Source organism: Doryrhamphus excisus, linkage group LG21, assembly GCF_037039965.1.
Source record: "Doryrhamphus excisus strain RoL-2023G ecotype Guam linkage group LG21, RoL_Dexc_Guam_v1.1, whole genome shotgun sequence".
In the NCBI taxonomy this organism is placed as follows: domain Eukaryota; kingdom Metazoa; phylum Chordata; class Actinopteri; order Syngnathiformes; family Syngnathidae; genus Doryrhamphus; species Doryrhamphus excisus.
In genome coordinates, this window is record NC_136377.1 from 3,005,429 (window position 1) to 3,027,522 (window position 22,094).

Below are 22,094 nucleotides of genomic sequence, written 5' to 3' on the forward strand. Positions count from 1 at the left end.
GTATATTCAGTTTCTTAACTTTTCCTTGACTAAAAAAATCACTGAATTTGCTCATTTCCTGATCCTTGCTAGTTCAGTGGACCCAACAATATAACATTTATTATACACCATGACTTTGAACACCTCATGTAATGTCATTATTCCTGCTAATCGGACAATAATAAACAAAAATGTTTTTGCATCCTGAAGGTGCTTGTTACTGCTGTTCTTCCAAAAGCCAGCATTTCTCTAGCTAACTAGCAGCCTTAGCTAGTACATAGTCAAATGCATCCAAAATATTTGTATTCTCTGCTGAATAAATGAATAAATGACTGCCAACATGGAGGATTACATGCCCCCGGGGCTCACCAAGAGGTGACCGAACTTTTACAACAAAGTATCAGAAGTTTGGAGAAAGAAAGGCTTCATGTACTTGAGAAAATAAGACATATAGAGTATAAATAAGACATAATGTGGACTCGCTCACACACACACAAACATATATCAGTGTTGCCAGGTCTGTTTTTTTTTTATTTGTAAAGTTGCTTAGAAATTCCCAAGTTCCCTGTTGTTTTCGGCTTGTTTTCTAGAGAACCAGTCACTTGTTTCCTGGCAACACTGACCCACGTACCCTAGCCTTTTGTTTATCCTGCAACTTGTTTGATGAGGATGCTATGTCTGATATCATTTTATACTTGAAAATGCATAATTGAGGCCAAAAACAGTTAAAATTTGCTCAAATATGTATATTTTTGACTAAAACAGGACATGGTCAACCACAAGACAGCGACTAATTAAAAAAAATCAATATATATGGAAAAAACGCGACTGAGAGAAGATCTCCATGTTTATGTATTTGTGTCACACCAACTTTTTTTAATCAGGATTTCGCTGTTTGTTCGGTGATCCTTGAACACACCACAGTTGTGTGCTGTGTGAAGCTTAACGGTTTGTTTGACTATCGACTTGGACTGTCTTTTGGGATGCAGACCATGACAATGTTAATGTCTTGCGCTGCTTTCCGTGTCCAAGCTTGTGGGTGATATCGAATGCACGTTTTCCCACAATATTTTGGTTGCAAAGAAAATGCTTCCAACCTTGCAGGGTTTTGGGGGTTGAGGATTAACTGTATCCAACATCATTGGGAGCCGTCCCTTCAACTGCTTTGGATTCTTAATCACAAAACGCTACGGCTGGTTGAGTAGGCTTAATAAATGGGGGGGAAAATAACTGATGCATTTGCTTCAAGAATTATCCCAATATAGAGCAAATGCCGTGTACAGTATTCAGGATGCATGCTGTGTGGGCTTGTTGCGTCGCCTTGCGGGAGTGAGCTGTGAATTTGTTGATACTTCCACTTGACAGGTGCTGGTTGGTTTAACATCCACTTTTTAAAGAGCGCCACTGCCTCCCACACTCTGCTCAATGCTATTATATCTATCAGCATTGATATTGCTTTGCCTCCACGTTTCCCCTGTGTTGAATTGCAGAAGGCAGCCTTGTGTAACTTGTCCTCCCTGCATGAGCAGCTGCAGAAAAACAAAGCTCACACACATCATTGTGTGTCGATTTGCTCCTATCTCACATTCAATGGTGTTTTTTCCAGAAAAACAAACTCACCTGTTTCTCACAATAGTAGCATTTCAACCTCATTCAAATGTCAGATCGGACTATTGTTGAAACAGGATGCGGGTGGGGTGCTGCCAGTCAGTAGACCGGATCCCGGTTCTTCCTCTTGCTGCTTTTCTCTCTGAGACATTGATCACCCCGGACAAGACAGAAACACTTGCTGTCGTCTCAGCAGCATAACGCTTCAGTATCTCACCCCATCCTTCATTTCTGACCGCCTCTCTCTGTGTAGTCGTTACCCCTACTTCTCAATTAGGGAACCAATAAGCTGGATTACAAAGATGTTGCATAGTGATCAAAGATGCTTCCATTTTATACACTTGAGACACTTTATGCAGGATCTACCTTTTATTTCCACTTACTCCATGCTAGCTTCAGTGACGTGCAGTCAGAGGAGGATTCATAAATAAATATTAATATTTGTCCATTATTATAAATTTATTTTCTGTATGATTCAATTTTTTTAAATATTCATTCATTCATTTTCTACCACTTTTTCCTAACGAGGGTCGCAGGGGGTGCTGGAGCCTATCCCAGCTGTCTTTGGGCCAGCCAATCACAGGGCACATATAGACAAACAACCATTCACACTCACATTCATACCTATGGACAATTTGGAGTCGCCAATTAACCTAGCATGTTTTTTGGAATGTGGGAGGAAAAAAAGACGGTTTAGTAATCAGCAAAATAACATAGCTAAGTTTCAAGAAAATATCCGTTCCTGACTAAATAAAATTGAGAAAACCGGCTTACGAATACATTTCAAGCATTAGAGCCCTCTAAATTTGAAATAACACCCCCATAGTCACTTTACCAACGACCATTCACACTCACATTCATACCTATTGACAATTTGGAGTCGCCAATTAACCTAGCATGTTTTTTGGAATGTGGGAGGAAACCGGAGAAAACCCACGCATGCACGGGGAGAACATGCAAACTCCACACAGAGATGGCCGAGGGTGGAATTGAACCCTGGTCTCCTGGCTGTGAGGTCTGAGCGCTAACCACTCGACCGCCGTGCCGCCCCAGTTTTTTTTTTATATCTAAAGTAAAAATCACAGAATTTGCACATTTCCTGATCAAACATGGCAGTTGAGGCTTCCGCGAGCATCTTCTCTTGGCAGAAGACTATTTATTAAACACCGTGTCTTTATTCTGAAGGGGTGGGGGCATGCTTGATTGAAGGTGTTTGCCAGTGCTGTCCTTCCATAATATCTCAACAACGTTTTTTGGCTTGTCTCTTACACGAAGTGACGATAATGGAAGAAACTAAAGCAAAAGGCGCAGCTGTGACGGAACAACAAGGCAAGGCAAAAAGATGTAAGGAAGAAAGATAATTCTTAACCATGCCAGAGAAGACATTAGGAGTAAGGAGTGTGTATAAAATCAAGCCCTGTCTCTATTACTTTATTATGGTAACAAATGTTTGTGTGGGTATTAAGGAAGGCCTTTCGGGAATGAACTAGTAAGGACTTGACTTGATGCCAGTTGTGACAGATGGTTCATTGCAAAATAATCAAATGGTAGAATGAATTTCTCTGTCTCAAAACGACAATAAGAAACACTGACTCGAATTTTCAGATCGTATTAATGCGGTCACTGACATTTATTCCGGTGGATGTTAAACACAAAAAATTAGCTTGCAACTCAGACATGGACAACTGGCTGAATACATTTCGAATAGTCCTTTATTGTCAATGTAATGAGTTCAACGAATACGACCCTTGCCTCTGATTAATCCGGCCCTTGGATTGATTTCCCATTTATTTATTTTTTTATGTAGCTGGAAGTTGTAATTATGACTGTCAAGCCACCAGGGTTTAGCTTGTAACTTATACGAGCCTGGATTCTGTTCCTGCTTTAAGGCATCAGTGTATACTAACCTTGCGTTGCGGTGACGTAGACCGTAAAGGTTTAAAGATCATCAGCCCACCGTCATATAGTTTATCTGTATCATTCATGATAATTTAATAGAGCAGATGGAATGAAAGTCAGATTCCAGCCTTTAAGCTAGGTATTCTGGCTAGTTCTACTACTGTGTTTCCGTCTACCTTTGTGATTCCAGTCATAACGTATGACAATATATTAACTTGCTGCAGGTTTTGAGTCCGGATTGTAACAAGTCATAGCCAATTTGCACTGAAAAAGTGCAAATTGGCAGGTTCCGTTTTTTTTACAAAACTCAGCAAATGTGCAAAGACATGAATGCTGAGTTGCAAATATGCGAGGATCCACTGTACAACTGCGACAAGGCCATGTCTGAAGTGCTAAAAAGACCCGTCCATCTTCAGAGCTAATGCGAGGTCACTAATATGACCGACGCTCTACACCATGCTGAAGAAAATATTCATATGTGCCTTTTTTTTTTTCAATGAATCTTAATTAACATTTAAATCCCAGCGAGTGAGGCTTCTTTTAACAACGGCATAACAGAATGAAGCATGCAGATTTGTTTCCACGGTTGATTTACATGCAGCGTGAAACAGAACAGAAGAGTCAGCACACCCTATGCAAACATTACTGAGAAAACATGAGAGGCTGAAATAAGAACCCATCGCAAAATGTACTCTTCAGTCTATGGAGCTAAACATTAATGCCTTGTGAAAGGATTTGCTCATTGTGATAATAACCCTGAAGCAAGCAATTAAAAATCTGGCTAGATTTCTAGATCTGGCTAGAAGACTAGATTTGATCTCACACCTGTTTTTTTTTCCTCTTACATTTTAGTCAGAATAAATACAATAAATAAACCAAACACAATAAACAGAATTTCTAATCTGTCTGTCCAAATCAGTTCCCAGATTATTCTCATGTGGTTGTAGAAGAAAAATATCCAGTTACAGAAAAATGGATTGGAGAATAACTGCATTTATCATATCAACAATGTGAAATGTTCTCTTTCAGATAACATGGACCCCCGGAGATGGGATGAATGGTTTGGATGGACGGAAGTGTCACGAGGGGGTGTAAGGTACGGGTTCTACACTGATGATTTAATCTTGACGGTTAGTCTTTGTATGTACACCACCTCTCAAAGGTTTGGGATCACTTGCACATTTTCATGCATTTCACAAACAATTTTTTCCATCTCACAAACATTTTTATCCATTTCACAAACAATTAAAATGAATCCGATGATTTTCAAAGAAAGATCTACATTTCTGCATAGAGGCCTACTATCAACGACTGTCAGTCCTCTGCATCAATCTCCTGGTATGGCTGCTAATCCAAGTTCATCATTTTATAAGGCTAATACATGATTAGAAAACCCATCTGAAAATATAAACAAAAACTAAAATCTCTTACAATGCTGTTAACTACCCCCTTCATAGAGCAGCACAAACTGGGTCTAACAAGGACAGAAAAACAACGCAGTTTAAGACAAAGATGCCTCACAGGTCGTCACCTGGTACCTGCACTAAATAATAATAGTTGATACTGTCAGTATCAACAGTGAAGCGACGACTTCAGGATGCTGGACTTCATAGCAGGACTGCCAAGAAAAAGTCATATCACAGACTGGCCAAAAACATTTCCAAGTGATCCCAAACTTTTGAGCGGGAGCATATGTATTTATATGGACTTGCCAGCAACTATTACAGTGGTTTGTACAGATGAATAAATTAATATTACAGGTTCTCAATAGTATTCCAAACCCTGTTTTCAAATAGTTTATCAGATGTAAGAACCTAAACTGGGGTGAAGCAGTAATGGAATTTTTTTTTCATTTTGCGGGGAAATTCCAGGGAAATTGGTTTGTTAGGATGTGCATTTTCCATATAACAGTTTCATGGGTTCATACAAAACTTTTGCTCTAATCATCTCCCAAACATCATGTCCAGTTGTCAGTTATCACTGACAGTCCGGCCAAGTCCCGTTGGTGTAGTTCTCATTAGCCTTGCTGCACTGGCTCCTGATGAAACATAGAATTCAATCTAAAATCCTCCTATACAAAGCACTACATGTCCATACACCATTAGTATTATACATGAAGAGATTTCGGCGAAAAAATCCATGTTTGCGTGTCCATAGCCATAAGATGACAACAGCACCAAATTGCGTCTGTGTAAACCAGGCAAGCCAGAGTCGAGGATCAAATGATTGCAAAGTCAAAATCTATAATCACATGCTGGAGCAGAATTCTGCCAGCACTGTTAAAATCAATGTTTGCCAGCATGAATGGGAACTCACACGCACGCACACAAACAGGCTGAAGTTTGCACGCTTCATGATGCATTCAGGTTATTGCAGAGTTGTTGCCTAAGTACATGCTCACAGAGACTCTGGCTCCAATCACGCATCCTGCATGTACACAAACACAGTTGCCTCCGGGGAGATGTGACCAGTTTCACATTGCAATGCTTTCTGGGGTCAACCGATGAGGGTTTGCAGAAAGCTGAAAGCATCATTAAACACCACCACGTCTTTCCAGTGTATAGGAAATACTATTCAGAACTAAACCAAGAAAAGCCGTAATCTAAATGTAATCTGTATTTGACATTGAGGATAAAGCTGTATGTGACCTGAAACATTTTTTGATTTGGGCAGAAAAATGATATCCCCAAAGGCAAATATATGACTTGAAAAATAACCTAAATACATATGAGAAAAAATTCAACTGAATTAACAAAAATATATAATTGAACCTCTGATCCAGGGTAAGATTTTCTGCTTTTTGATAGATTTTTTTCCCCCAAAAAAATCCAAACCTACATGGCCCCGTGTTAAAAAGCGATTGCCCCCTAAACCTAATAACTGGTTGGGTTCCCTAGCATTAATGAACTGCAATCAATCGTTAACTTTCCCAACGCCCATCTTTGCAGAATTGTTGTAATTCGGTTAAATGCCCGTGTCACCTTGATTGCCTCAACGGTCAATAAACTTCTTTGTATTCATTCATTCATTTTCTACCACTTATCCTTACGGGGGTGCTGGAGCCTATCCCAGCTGTCTTATGGGCAAGAGGCGGGGTACACCCTGGACTGGTGGCCAACCAATCACAGGGCACATATAGACAAACAACCATTCACACTCACATTCACACCTATGGACAATTTGGAGTCAGTTCTTTGTATTTCTGTTTCTATTTGAGTGTAGGGCGACATTGAGAGCATCATATATTTTTCTTTTTCTTATTTTCATAGTCCTGACTTTATAGCACAGATCTGCTCTTAAAACAGTGTGAATACACGACAGAGATGGATTTAAGTGAAAAAATATCATCTTGATTGCAGTGGATATCTTCTCCATCTGGCGTATTTGTTTACCAGAAATACACTGTGATTAATTGCAGGCCCTCGTGCAGAGAGCTTAATGAGACTTATGATGGAAAAATTAGTAATGCTCCGTAGGAAGCCTAATTTTTAACTCTTGAATGATGTATCATTTTATAATTGGAATAATGTGTTGTTTGGATGAGTAGCATGCCCCCGCAGTATGCTTTATGGAGAGCTTCTACACTTTATGAATACAAAGGTGGTAAGTGTTTGTCAAGGGTACACTGTCAGTGGTGCTTTATTCATCTGCACATCTCTAACAGTAAAAAAAAAAGAAACATTTAGTGAAATTTTTGCTCAGGTGAAATTATCGGCCTATTCATTTTTTTTTACTCCAACCTAAGATAGCAATCTGACTCAACCTTCAGCTCTTTATTGTACTAATTATTGTGCTTCTCTGACTTTTTCAATGACTTTTTTCCAATGTGTGAGCAGTCCAGTACAGACTAACTAAAGATAGAAGCACAGTTTTTACAAAACTGCAATAAATACAAGCCGAGATATTGTCCGTGTTTTGTAACCTCTGTTTTCAAATTTTGCCCCTCAACCAGTTTGCTAGCTAGCAGTTTGCTTGCATGTTCCATCGACTCCATCGTTGTTTATTTTTAGTTGCTGCTCGTTAGTCGGAAGCTGTTTCATCTGAGGTTGTTGTGTGTTTGATCTATGGTATAATTCCGTACACTTGACAGATGTTTTCCCCCTACAGCAATTCCGCAATTCCATAAACAAGACAAACGTTTCCCTGGCTCCTGATGGCTTTTAAGATGATTTCTGATACCTGACGCCAGAGACGGGTGAGTCATGAGCAACTTGCATATATTTTACTGTATTGGTACGTAACTCCATTAAACTGGTTGCTGACTTGTTTGAATGAATAGTAGAACCTCGGTTAGCGTTCACCCCCTGTTAACATGTTTTTTTACTTAATGGTGAAGATTTACGACACAATTTTGCCCCAATTCTGCGGTTACGTCACAAGTTATTTGTTCTCTGTGGTGTTTCCCACCTCCTTCATCATCTCCTTTCCTCGGCGTTCCAGTATTGAGGTGAGAAACAGTATCAAATTCAAGAAACACCATCGTCAAAACAAGAAAATCAGGTCAAGAATCAGGACTTCAGTAAAGGTTCATTCATTGATTATTTATATGTACTGTAGTCCCTCGTTTATTACAGTTACATGTTTCCAGACCTTACCGCAATAAGTGAATTTATGTAAAGTAGGATTCAATGTTAATAAATTCAGTTGTTTTGTAGTTAGAGCATAGAAAACCTGTTTATGACTTTCTAAATATGCTTTTAACCTGCATTAGAGCCATGTAGACATGAAATAACACCCCTTTACACTGATATTATTCTTTGTTTACATGACATTGCTAATGTGCAGGCTATCTCTGCAGGGACACAAGAGATGGTCATAGCATGCTAGTGAGCTAACTAGTCATCCTACAATTTATTTATTATAAACTGAAGAAAGGCACGGCGATCGAGTGGTTAGCGTGCAGACCAGGGTTCAATTCCACCCTCGGCCATCTCTGTGTGGAGTTTGCATGTTCTCCCCGTGCATGTGTGGGTTTTCTCCGGGTACTGCCGTTTCCTACCACATTCCAAAAAAAAACATGCTAGGTTAATTAGCGACTCCAAATTGTCCATAGGTATGAATGTGAGTGTGAATGGTTGTTTGTCTATATGTGCCCTGTGATTGGCTGGCGACCGGTCCGAGGTGTACCCTGCCTTTCGCCCGAGGACAGCTGGGATAGGCTCCGGCACCCCCCGCGACACTTGTGAGGAAAAGCGGTAGAAAATGAATGAAAGAATGAATAAACTGAAGAAACGGCTTCAAACGGCGTGTGAACAAAGGACAAAGTATGAAGCCAAAAACTTACCACTTCCACATGGAATAAGAGGAGAACTGGGTCATTACCGATGCCTTATGACCAGAATACGCCACATCACTTGTCTTTCAATATTTTTTTCACTCACTCATGATGCCCCACGGCAGCTCAAGTTTCTTGGACTCACAGGAGCAACCTGTTCGAGAATCCGATGAACTCCTGAGACCTTGTACTTTTTCTTTTGAGAATGTATGAACACTGTATCTACAGTATCGTCGAAAAAAGATAAAAACTGTTTTCCTCCTTTTTGGTTTCCGGGGAACACAAGCAAACTGGGAACTCTGCAAGCTCTGCTATGCTGTTGCAGCGATTACATCAAAGCTTCTGCGTGACTCTTTAAGAGCCAAAACACAAGCTGAAGAATTTAATTTCAAAGGAGATTAATTTTGCTGCAGGCACCTTTTAGAAGAAAATCCCTCCTGTAATTCACAGAGAAGCCCTCTGATCTATTCAGCAAATGTTTTGTTCAACCTTGGGCCGAATGTGCCCATGCAAAAGCGGCGCATTACTTGTCATTCAAGGTTATAATGATACACCAACCCTTGCTCCTCATGGCTCTCTCAAAGGTCATTTTCACACTCATTTTTCAGAATCAAAAAGACTGCAGGAAATCTTATCTATTGCTCTCTCCCGTGTGACTTTTAAAGAGCGATTTCACAATGTTACAACATTTTCACTTCATTTGAAGTTGACTCTTCAGGAAGGGCAAACCACAGATCAGTGCTTCACTCAATGCAACTTTTACTAAGTGGCATGCTCGAATGCTTGCAAGGATAGATTGTAATTCAGTTGACCGGCACACTAAGCTAAGTGCTTGACTAAAGTGTTTGGTTCGGAAATTTTCAGGGAAAAGTTGATAGAAACTGAAAAAAGGTGATGGGACTAACACCCTGTCTGTCGCATCCACAGTTTTTTTTCGAAGGAAATTCGCCTTGTCCAAAGCTGCCACCTCTACCTTCAAAAGGCGTCCTCGCAGACTGATATGTACCTCGGTATTACAGGTAAGTCATGATGTGGTGGGCGTCAGAGCTGAGATCTGCGGATAGGGCTCGGCACACATCCAGTGTCGCCTTGGCGTCGATACGACTCCACTTGATCCATCTCTCACATGGCCAGTGGCATACCTTCACTTGGAAAGTGTACTGTGTGGAAATCGATAAGTAGCTCTACCGAACCTAAGGGTCCATAGTGGAAAATTCAAACACATGTACCAGGTAATATTCAAAAATTTAGCAAAGTTTCTTTGAAGTCGTTTCACCTTTGATCCAACTTTGATCCAACCGACTTCATCGGTTCATGCTCAACGACGAGGTTGGACAACACTAGTCTGATTGAGTCGCTGCAAAAAAAGCTCCAAAGTACAGCTGTCCAACCTCCTTGTTGCAATCGGACTATTCGGTTCGTTTTAAGAAGACGTTTTGCCTTGCATCCGAGCAGGCTTCATCAGCTCAATGACCACGTAGGGCATCACTAGTCTGATTAGATACGACGGCTCTAGTGCTAGATTAGAAACCAAGTTGTTACGTTCGCACTGGATTGTTCACAGCTGAGCAGGCTTCATCAGTTCAGGTGCAACAACTGGAGGACACCTCTAGTCTGATTAGATACTGTAGCTTAGATAGGACAGCTCTGGACGGACGGACTCTCTCTGTAGTCCAAACTAAAGCTGTCCTAGTTAGACAAGAGCTGTTTTCACCACTTTGACTCCTTGCTCCACCACAGGACTTACTTATATTTTATTTTAGTTGGTTTCATATTTTTTAAGGTTTATACTTGACAATGCCAACAGTAAGTTTCTGGAGTGGCCTTCCCAAAACCCCAAACCCGACCCTTGTGTTCGATGGGCCGGTGCCAGGACTCCAACCAATTTAAAAGAACTCTACCATTCATTCATTTTCTACCGCTTATCCCCACGAGCTGTCTTCAGGCGAGAGGCAGGGTACACCCTGGACTGGTTGTCAGCCAATCACAGAACACATATAGACAAACAACCATTCACACTCACATTCATACCTATGGACAATTTGGAGTCGCCAATTAACCTAGCATGTTTTTGGAATGTGGGAGGAAACCGGAGTACCCGGAGAAAACCCAGAACATGCAAAATGACCGTGGGTGGGATTGAACTCGGGTCTCCTAGCTGTGAGCTCTGAGCGCTAACCACTCGACCACTCAACGTGCAGCCGTTGAACTCTACCAGTTCTGCCAATTTGTTGATGGATCCAGAAAGCATCTGGTTGAGGTGACACAATCAATCCCAACTGGACTTTTCAGGTGGTCTTAGAGGACGTTTCACCTCTCATCCGACTAGTCTTCTTAAAAGGCAAGGTGGTCTCGGGTCTCGGAATCAGTTTGGATGAGAGGGGAAACGTCTTCTCAGACAACCCGAACAGTCCTGTTGCAATCGATTGAATGCCCTGAGAATACACTGAGCTGCTTGATTGAGTGAATACTTTGGATCCTGCACCATCCCCTCAGAATAGAGTTGTCCTGTCTTGTTTTTGAACATGAACCAATAGGAGCCAAATGCCTTCTAAGACAACCTGAACAGTCCGACTCAATTCCTGGGAGTTAGCGTGGGTGTATGTATCAAGAATATTTGACGTTCCGACCCCGTGTAAATTAGACAAACTCCACTTGGTGTAAAAATAACCGAACGCTGCCACTCTCTGCCACTCTCTGCCGCTTTTGCTGTCTTTCCACCTACCAGCTTGAAAGATAGGTCTTTGAAGGTCAGTTCTGAGGAGAAGAGCAGCACAGTTTGTGTGCATCTGTGGAGTGGTTTCTCTTTTCCAAATCACACATTGGCGCCCAGTCTCATCCTACCTTCTGTGATGTCCAAGCAGACAGCCAAACACAGACTTGACTGTATTCTCTTTGTTCTACCGCACAAATGAGAGATAAGAAAACACATCGTGCTTTGTTCCCTTTAAGAACCAGCGCTTGCTTTGCTTCCTCACACTTTTTACACTCCCCAAGTTCTTGATTAATGGCTTGTTTCATTTCAGGATTAATCACGCAGATTCCTTTTCCCTCAGGCATCACAGCTTCAGACTGATTACATTTGAGGAGTTCAATGTAATGACAGGAGGCCAAACTAATATCTGAAGTCATAAATGCGCGCTAAATGATCACAACCAATTGGGACGTCTTCAGCTGTGTTGCAACATCTAATAATCTTGGACAAAAGAAAGGAATAAACAAAAATATTACAGAGGTGGCATTACTCCGATGATATGGGTGTTACAAAGCTCAATTTGCTTTTTATTACAATTTTATTATGGCTTTCCATCTTTGCAATGTCTTTTACTCAGCAGTTTTCTTCTCAACTGTGCCTGTTGTCCTGGTGGTATAAAAAAATGCATTTATCATAAATAATGCCAAATGACAAACACCTGCAGCACCACGGAGAGTGTCATAATAGGCAAAAAATGCAAATGTCAATGCTCCAAAAAGTGCAAATGCCAGGGCCGGTGTGATCAAATTTGAACCTGGAATCAGATTAGCGTCGGCAAACATGACCTGGAGATACTTACGTGGCATTTATTAGAAACATGACAGCACCTATGAAACTCATATCATGCTCTATTATTTTATTATACTATACTATACTATTCTATACTATACCATATCATATTATATTATATTAATTTTTATACTGTACTATATTATATTATATTCTACTTCATTATACTGTACTATATTCTACTCTATACTATATTATATTATATACTATATTATACTATACTATACATTATTATACTATATTATACTGTACTATATTATATTATATTATATCATATGTTATATTATACTATACTATACTATACCATATCACATCATATCATATCATATATCATATCACATTATATTAGTTTTTATATGACGCATTTTACTTTGGGTGCGTCTATACTATACATACTCTATATTATATTATATTATATTCTACTTCATTATACTGTACTATATTATATTATACTCTATACTATATTATATTACATCATATTATGTTATATTATACTATACTATACTATACTATACTATACTATACTATACCACATCATATCATATATCATATCATATTATATTAGTTTTTATATGACGCGTTTTACTTTGGGTGCGTCCTAAACACCAAAAGTGAAAATGTGTTTTTCTAAGCCTAAAAACAAACAAAAAAATACTTTGTTAGATGGAGTAATGCTGTGAATGGATGGCGGCCACGACTGCCGTCTCATGTGAATCTCACGTGTCACTACTCAAATACCATAAATGCTGCAGATAAATGCCAAACAACCAAAAACAAATCAAATTGATTGTGCCAATCATGATATTGAAGTCACCTTGTATTCGTGCCAATTTGAACGTGTGGTTTTTCCTTCATCTCAGTTCTCAGTGCTCACGCAGGAGCTGACATTAATTAAGTTGATTGGCGCAAGTGCAGCTGATTGCTTTCCTCTCTACTTAAGCTGACTGCTTGCAGCTGGAAGACCTTTTCCTTTAAACGCCTGTTTGTCGCTTTGTGGGTGACTTGTTGCTTGCCTGTTTGTCGTCGCCATGCACTATTAGAAGTTAAAGGAAAACTACGAGCTCACCTGTACATACACTAGTACAGGGGTTCTTACCCTTTTTGATGACGAGGCCTGATTTTTTTCAGTGCAGAGTGGCCATTAAATATTAACACTATATAGATTTAATTTATCTCATTTTTTGTTTTCATGAATAAATCAAATCCACACACAGTTTAACAAGCTAAAACCTGAATAAAGTTTTAATGAATAATAACATGGCATGATAAAATGGGATCATCACAGATTATTAAACTTATATTAACTTTTGCTAATAATTCACGGAATAAATCAAGCAACAAAAAATGCAAAATATGTGAACGCTTAAGTCGGGCTTATCAATAAAAAAAGACCAATATTTAGATTTTACTTATCAGTGTGAGCGACGTGCGATACGTAAAATACAAATATGAGGCATTAAGAAGACTCATTCAAAGGCATTGACAATTTGTAGTATTCTACACTGATCACTAGGTGTCAGTAATGTCACTGTAATGCTAGGTGAGACACACAAGCACCAGACTTGATCGCCAGAGGAAAACAGGCTTTTATTGCAGGTATTATAATCCCTAATTCAGAGAGTGTAGTGGTTAGCGTTTTGGACTTTGGAGCGAACAACGCCTTAGGTTCGAATCCCTACTAGTAAGCACCATCGATCTTTGTCAGGATGGGCATCCGGAATTTTAAAGGGCTCAAGCTAAATCAGTGTGGTGAGTCCGTAACCAGGAAAAAGCCGAAAGAAATAAACAAAAACATAATCCCTACTTCCTGAAACCCCCAACATCATTTCCTGTCTGCTACTCACTTTGCTCTCCTCAGAAAGACAAGGGAATATTCATAGTAATGCGCACACTTGTGTCTTATTTATGTCTTGATTGGCTTATTTACTCTTAGTATTACTTGGTAATAAGTGTAAAGGTAACTATAGGGGTGCTATTTTATGTCTAGAGTGCTCTAATAATGTTAAAACATATTGAGAAGGTTCTAAACAGGTTTTCTATGCTCTAGCTATGAAATCATGGCATTTCTAAATAAGGAATCCTACTTCCCAATTATCACAGTTGGGTCTGGAACCCAGACTGTGATAAAAGAGGGATGAACTTCATAACCTGTACTGGATCCTAAAAGAGGATGCTACACCTCAGCGGCCCCTGGCTTTGAATTTCTATCAGACTTGCTGAAATGGGCAGCAGAGGAGCGGTTATTTTAGAACAAGGACCATAGTGGCTTCTGATCCTCCCTTTTTGAGTGCCCCATTAAGTGAAAGACTTCTGTGCCTTTCCTGGCCATTACCATGTGCCTCATTACCCTGATGTGAACTACAGTTTTTCTGACTGCATGTTAAGTAGAAATAATGGAGCTTGGAGGAGCCACTCTGTACCATCCTCCGGGGTATTCCATTCATCTTTGAAAGAGCGCCGACCCCTGTAGCTCATCCAAAATAAGTGAGTGCTCCGTTGTCATGGGCCTCCAGCAGGATCTTCCAGCTGGTCATTTTTTTTTTTTTTTTACTTGGTCAACCAAAATGACAATACAGTTGCCCCTCGTTAATCGTGGTTAACTGGTTCCAGACGTGACTGGGATAAATTTAAACAGTGGTTTTGAAACTGTGACTTTTTAGTACCGTGGCATACCTTTTAAATAGTGACCGGCCAGTTCCTAGTTATTCATTCATTTTCTTCCGCTTATCCTCACGAGGGTCACATGGGTGCTGGAGCCTATCCCAGCTGTCTTCCGGCAAGAGGCGGGGTACACCCTGGACTGGTGGCCAGCCAATCACAGGGCAAATATAGACAAACGACCATTCACACTCACATTCATACCTATGGACAATTTGGAGTCAAAAAAATTGGAGTCAAAAATTGTCACACACTCTGTCATCTTTCAAAGAACACATTACTAACAGCACTAAATTCATAACACAGCAACTTAACACTCAAATGATTCATTCATACATTCATTCATTTTCTACCGCTTATCCTCACGAGGGTCACATGGGTGCTGGAGCCTATCCCAGCTGTCTTCCGGCAAGAGGCGGGGTACACCCTGGACTGGTGGCCAGCCAATCACAGGGCACATATAGACAAACGACCATTCACACTCACATTCATACCTATGGACAATTTGGAGTAAAAAAAATTGGAGTCAAAAATTGTCACACACTCTGTCATCTTTCAAAGAACACATTACTAACAGCACTAAATTCATAACACAACAACTTAACACTCAAATGATTCATTCATACATTCATTCATTTTCTACCGCTTATCCTCACGAGGGTTGCGGGGGGTGCTGGAGCCTATCCCAGCTGTCTTCAGGCGAGAGTTAATTAACCTAGCATGTTTTTGGAATGTGGGAGGAAATCGGAGTGCCCGGAGAAAACCCACGTATGCACGGGGAGAACATGCAAACTCCACACAGAGATGGCTGAGAGTGGGATTGAACTCAAGTCTCCGACCTGTGAGGTCTGCGCGCTAACCACTCGACTGCCGTGCAACCCAGTAATAAAATTATTTTTCATATTTAAAAAAATGTATTAAAAATATGTAAACTAATAGAAATCAAAATACATCTAAATTAATATTTGTATTTAAGTAATTTTAAGTAATTTTTAAAATTATTATATATGTAATGTGAGGGTTTTTGTACATTTATTTTTTGCCAATATTCATTAATTCATTCATTTTCTACCGCCTATCCCAGCTGTCTTCAGGCGAGAGGCGGGGTACACCCTGGACTGGTGGCCAGCCAATCACAGGGCACATATAGACAAACAACCATTCACACTCACATTCATACCTATGGACAATTTGGAGTTGCTAATTAACCTAGCGTGTTTTTGGAATGTGGGAGGAAACCGGAGTACCCGGAGAAAACCCACGCATGCAAACTCCACACAGAGATGCAATTGAACTCGGGTCTCCTTGCTGTGAGGGCTAACCTCTTGTCCACCGTGCAGACCAGTTCCTAGTTAGTCGCAAGTAAATTTTTTGGTACTACAATGTGTGAATATTTAGACTACATTTCCTTCGATGTCCTCGAAAATACTTTTTTGAAAGACTTTTAAAAAAAAAGGCTTTTCTTCCGGGTTTTCAGCTGACCGCCTCTTGCAAAAAAAAAAAATGAACATGTCAATGTGCTGACATGAGTTAATGTGCCGTTTTTGGTGCAAATGAAGCTTGTTGAACGCCCGGTAACACAGTAAATTGTCCTTGTCATAATGCACTATTGCGGTATCGCTAATGGGATGGTTATGCACAGCATTGTCAGAACAATCCATTATCTGCACAGCATTAACATCCTCATTAGCATGTGGCGTGTCCCTGGGAACATCACCGCAAATACCAACAAGGATACAACTGTGATCCCAAAAAACCAGCGCTGAATTGCATCATAATAATAGCAGGCGTTGTTGTGGGTGATCTATTATGACTGATTGCTCAATTTCTATTGAGTCCAAATCTATTTCCCTACCGGCTAAACTACTGACAGGTGACGGGTGATGATTTTACAAGTGGTAATTTCGTAACGTAACACTTCAGGTTTTTTTATGGGTTGAGTGGTGAACCTAATGGAATAATTGGAATAATCCGAAATCGTCGGCGAAGGTTTAGAACGGAGCGAGTCTTGTGTCAAGCATAAAGATTTTATAGCCGTCTAACTGTCTGGGATCTACTGTTTTCTGCTTTTAATACAAAAAATCGTATGTGCATCGAATCGTGGGGACCGGAAGGCAGAGCCTGACGTTATTATGTTTGGGTTTCATTCTTTTTACACACACAATAAAAGCGAAGCCTCTTGAGATTTAACCTCGCCAAACATGAGTCGTCCATCTTCCTGTGACAGTCGGGTTTCAATTCCTTATACTTTTATCTAATTTGATCTTCCTGTAATTGCTCTATCTGTCTAGTTCTCAAGCTTAGAAAGGAGAATTGATGAAATCATAAGTCTCCGCAGCGTAGCGAGGGAAGAAGCTCGGTGAAAGAAAACGACAGTGAAACCCTCGAGGCCGAGCAAGTCTGACACTTTATGTATTTTTTTTTATCTACGACGAATGGCAAAACTCGGATGGGATTCTCCTTGCAGCTCGGCTATTACTCACAGAGGATGATGATTTAAATAGGAGTTCACAACAGCCCAAACTTTGGTTCTTTCACCATCGACTCTGTTTTGGTATCTCTGGTTTTTACGGAGGCATTCAGAACCAATCAATTTGGACAAGTCTATTCATTAGAGGCTGATTTGAAGAAGAGCAAAACATTGAGTGACTAATTAAGGCCAGAGAGGGGTGAGTAGTTGTCCAATTACTTAACAAGGTGTGGCTTTCTTATTCCGACATGGTTCGTGTAAGTGGAAGCGATAAGCCTTGAATAGAGCAATTTATTTCTTACAATTATGTAGGCCCACTCCCATAACTAAATTGAAGTGGTTAAAGCTGCGGGCTATGCAGCATGGCGACATATTGGACTTAAAGTGGCGTCACGTAACGAAAGAAAATGGCAAGTGGTCGTAGAATTCACACTGCAGGCAAACCAATGAGGAAAATACAATTTACTATTGACAGCTGTCAGCGCAAATGATTGGATAAATAAATGGCAGAACAATGGCTCTTTGAGTATTGATTGACCTCTGAGTTAATGAAAGTGAACTGTTGGAAAGATTGAAACAGACGGAAAAGACGGAGGAGGTCAGCTCATTGGCTCGTATTTTTTTTTTATGGCCGGTGAGGCGATTTTTTTTACTTTAAATTTCTGGGCTCTAGTCCTTGTCAATGCAGTTTGAATTCTGTGGCTTCATCTATCACGTAAAAAAAAAAAATCATGATATGTGTATTTATATTATTATATTATTATATTATTATATTATTATATTATTATATTATTATATTATTATATTATTATATTATTATATTATTATATTATTATATTATTCATTCATTTTCTACCACTTTTCCTCACATATTATTATATTATTATATTGTTATATTACTATATTATTATATTATTATATTATTATATTATTATATTATTCATTCATTTTCTACCGCTTTTCCTCACATATTATTATATTATTATTATATTATTATATTATTATATTATTATATTATTATATTATTATATTATTATATTATTATATTATTCATTCATTCATTTTCTACCGCTTTTCTCACATATTATTATATTATTATATTATTATATTATTATATTATTATATTATTATATTATTATATTATTATATTATTATATTATTATATTATTATATTATTCATTCATTCATTTTCTACCGCTTTTCATCACATATTATTATATTATTATATTATTATATTATTATATTATTATATTATTATATTATTATATTATTATATTATTATATTATTATATTATTATATTCATTCATTTTCTACTGCTTTTATATATGTCTTATATATGAAACAAGATTTATTGCTAGCGCCAATGGATTTCTATGACGACATCCTTAATTCGTCCAGAATACGGCCATTAATAAATTATTTTATTTAATAATTTAAATTATTATTTCCGTGCGGCGCGGTAGAAAATGCGCCATGGACCGGTCCCCGGCCCGGCGGTTGGGGACCCTTGGTATACAGTATTTTTAAAATATCACTTTTCATGATCGGGGGGGAAAAAGTGTGATACCGACCGATATCACATTTTTAAACTGATATCGGTCCAATAATTATCGAATACCACTAGTCAAAACCTATGCATATTGAAACAAATCTTACATTTATTTTGCGTAAAATGCTAAATGAACTAAAATAAACATACAAGGCATTCGGAAGTGAGTAATATGCAGTATTATACACTGGTGAGTAGGTGTCATTCTTGTACTGTGTACTTGGATTTTTTTACTGAAAATGTTAAAAATGATTGGTATCATAAAGAAAATGCATTTTTAAATTAATATTATAATAAAACATTAGTATTTATTTAAATTGTATATTGTATATAGTACATAGTCATGGGAAAAAAATCAGCAGTTTCTTGTTCATTTTAATGCCTGGAACAACTAATGATAACTTTATTCGGGCAAATATAATGACGACAAAAATAGCTCATACAAGTTTAATGTTTTGGCAGTACAGCGCTAACGCTATTGATGTAAGAACTTAAGTGCTTTTGGTTATTATCCAGGAAACCATGGAGGTTGCTGGATATATCAGCTCTTAAATTCAACTCTTATAGGAGCTATTTTTGTTGCCCTCATTATATCTGTCCAAATAAATGTTCTTTTAGCTGTACCGGGCATTAAAATGGATGAATACGCTGAAGAAACAAGTGTGGTCTAATATTTTTCGCATAAGTGTATTCATATGACATTTATATTTTTATATTTTTGTGATGACTGCCTCCAAAAAAACCTCTCCACATGTCCGTAAAAACCACATTTGCCGGCTATCTTGGCTATTATAACACCTCCGTTCATCAATAGTTATATATAATATTAGATGGACAGTACATGTGAAAACTGGACAAAAACAACTATTTCCGACTGCTTTAGTGCATGTAAATGTACTAAATAAAGCGTAGCAAAATTACTACTTAATGGATACAAATGAGTAGCCGTTTTCTCATGATGTCCAAATTAGCATCTTTGATGATAAAAAAAAAAAAAGTACCTCCAAAGAAGAGATTCCAAACATGATCTCCCGGGCTGACAAACAAACAGATGCGGTTTGAAACGCCCCCCTCCTTGGCAGAGGAACTAATGCTACGTGTTGCCAGCAAAGCCAAGATTAGATTTTCTCCATTTTATCCGGCTGCTTCTTCACCTGCAGAGATCTCCAGTGAGGATTTTCAGGGATGTCCTGAATCCGCTCATCTGCCTCGATTTCTCCACACATTGTCTTGTATCTTGTAAAATTAGAATTTTTGCATATTTGGACTGTTTTGAAAAATGACGATGAAAAAAATGATATGCTAATATGAGTTATTATGATGCACTAACACAGTGTATGGATTTTTGCTATAATAATGTCACACAGAGTTGATGTGATTATTATGACCTCTGACGATAAAGTCAATAAAGTACTACATTTACAAGGATAAAATTGGACCTGTTATCAGGAAAAAAAAAGTTGCACATTTAGATGAATAAATTGTACATTTTCAAAAGAAAAAGTCAACAATTTTCAGGAAAAAGTAGTCATTTTACGAGACTATAGTAGTAAATTTACAATTGTAAATTCATGAGAAAAATAGTTGGAAATTTACAAAGATAAAATTGGACAGTTATCGGAAAAAAAGTTGTACACTTACGTGAATAAATTGTAATTTTTTTGAAAAAAAGTAGTCATTTTACGAGACTATAGTAGTAAATTTACAATTGTAAATTCATGAGAAAAATTGTTGGAAATTTACAAAGATAAAATTGGACAGTTATCGGAAAAAAAGTTGTACACTTATGTGAATAAATTGTAAATTTTTTTGAAAAAAAGTAGTCATTTTACGAGACTATAGTAGTAAATTTACAATTGTAAATTCATGAGAAAAATAGTTGGAAATTTACAAAGATAAAATTGGACAGTTATCGGAAAAAAAGTTGTACACTTACGTGAATAAATTGTAATTTTTTTTAAAAAAAGTAGTCATTTTACGAGACTATAGTAGTAAATTTACAATTGTAAATTCATGAGAAAAATTGTTGGAAATTTACAAAGATAAAATTGGACAGTTATCGGAAAAAAAGTTGTACACTTACGTGAATAAATTGTAAAATTTTTTTGGAAAAAAAGGCAACAATTTTCAGGAAAATAGTCATTTTACGAGACTATAGTAGTAAATTTACAATTTTAAATTTACAAGAATACAAGTTGTACATTTACTAGAAAAATGTAACAAATTTGTGAGGAACAGTCGTAAATTTACGACAAAGTAGTACATTTACAAAAGTAAAATTGTAAATTTATGAGAACAAAAGTTGTACATTTACAAGAATAAATTATAAATTTACGAGACAGTAAATTAACGAGAATAAAGTAGTAAATTTAAAGGTGTAAAATTGTACATTCATGATTGTAAATTTTTCGAGAATACAATTTAGAAATTTTATTAGAAAAAAGTTATAAAAAAGTATAAATGGCAAATTTATAAGAACAAAGTTGTAAGTTTAGGAGGAAAATAGTCGTAATATTATGAGAATAAATAATATAATCATTGTCGTATGTGTCAGAGGGACGATAGAGCATAGGCAAACTTTTATTTATAACATGGCAGCAAAATATTTTTTTCTCATATATTTTCGACCTTATTCTCAAAATCTCTGATCGTAACAGCCATTGTTGGGACAGCTTTACGACTTTTTTTTTTGTAAATTTGCAACTTTTATTCTCGCGAATTTACAACGTTTATTTTTGTTAACGTCACCACTTTGTCGTACTAAACTGCCTGGTCAAGAAATAAAGATGTGCGAGTCGTCAAGAGAAGTAGTAGGCATTGATTATCCGCCCCAAGGAATGATTTGTACCAACCTCCAGGGCAACAACATCTTCCTCAAAACATGCTTTTTCTTCTTTGTGGTTAAAGCAATGAAATCCCTGCTGTCGTCCGCTAGTGTCATGTCTCCCTCTAGTGTTGACCACTGGCACTGCTCGCTACTCTGCACATCCAAACAGATCAATAAAACAAGCTACATCTTGTTTCATTAGTTGGAAATGGCAGACATAACATTTCAGCATTTACTGGTGCAAGTGGCTCCATAATAACACGTATAAACACTAAAAAAAAATA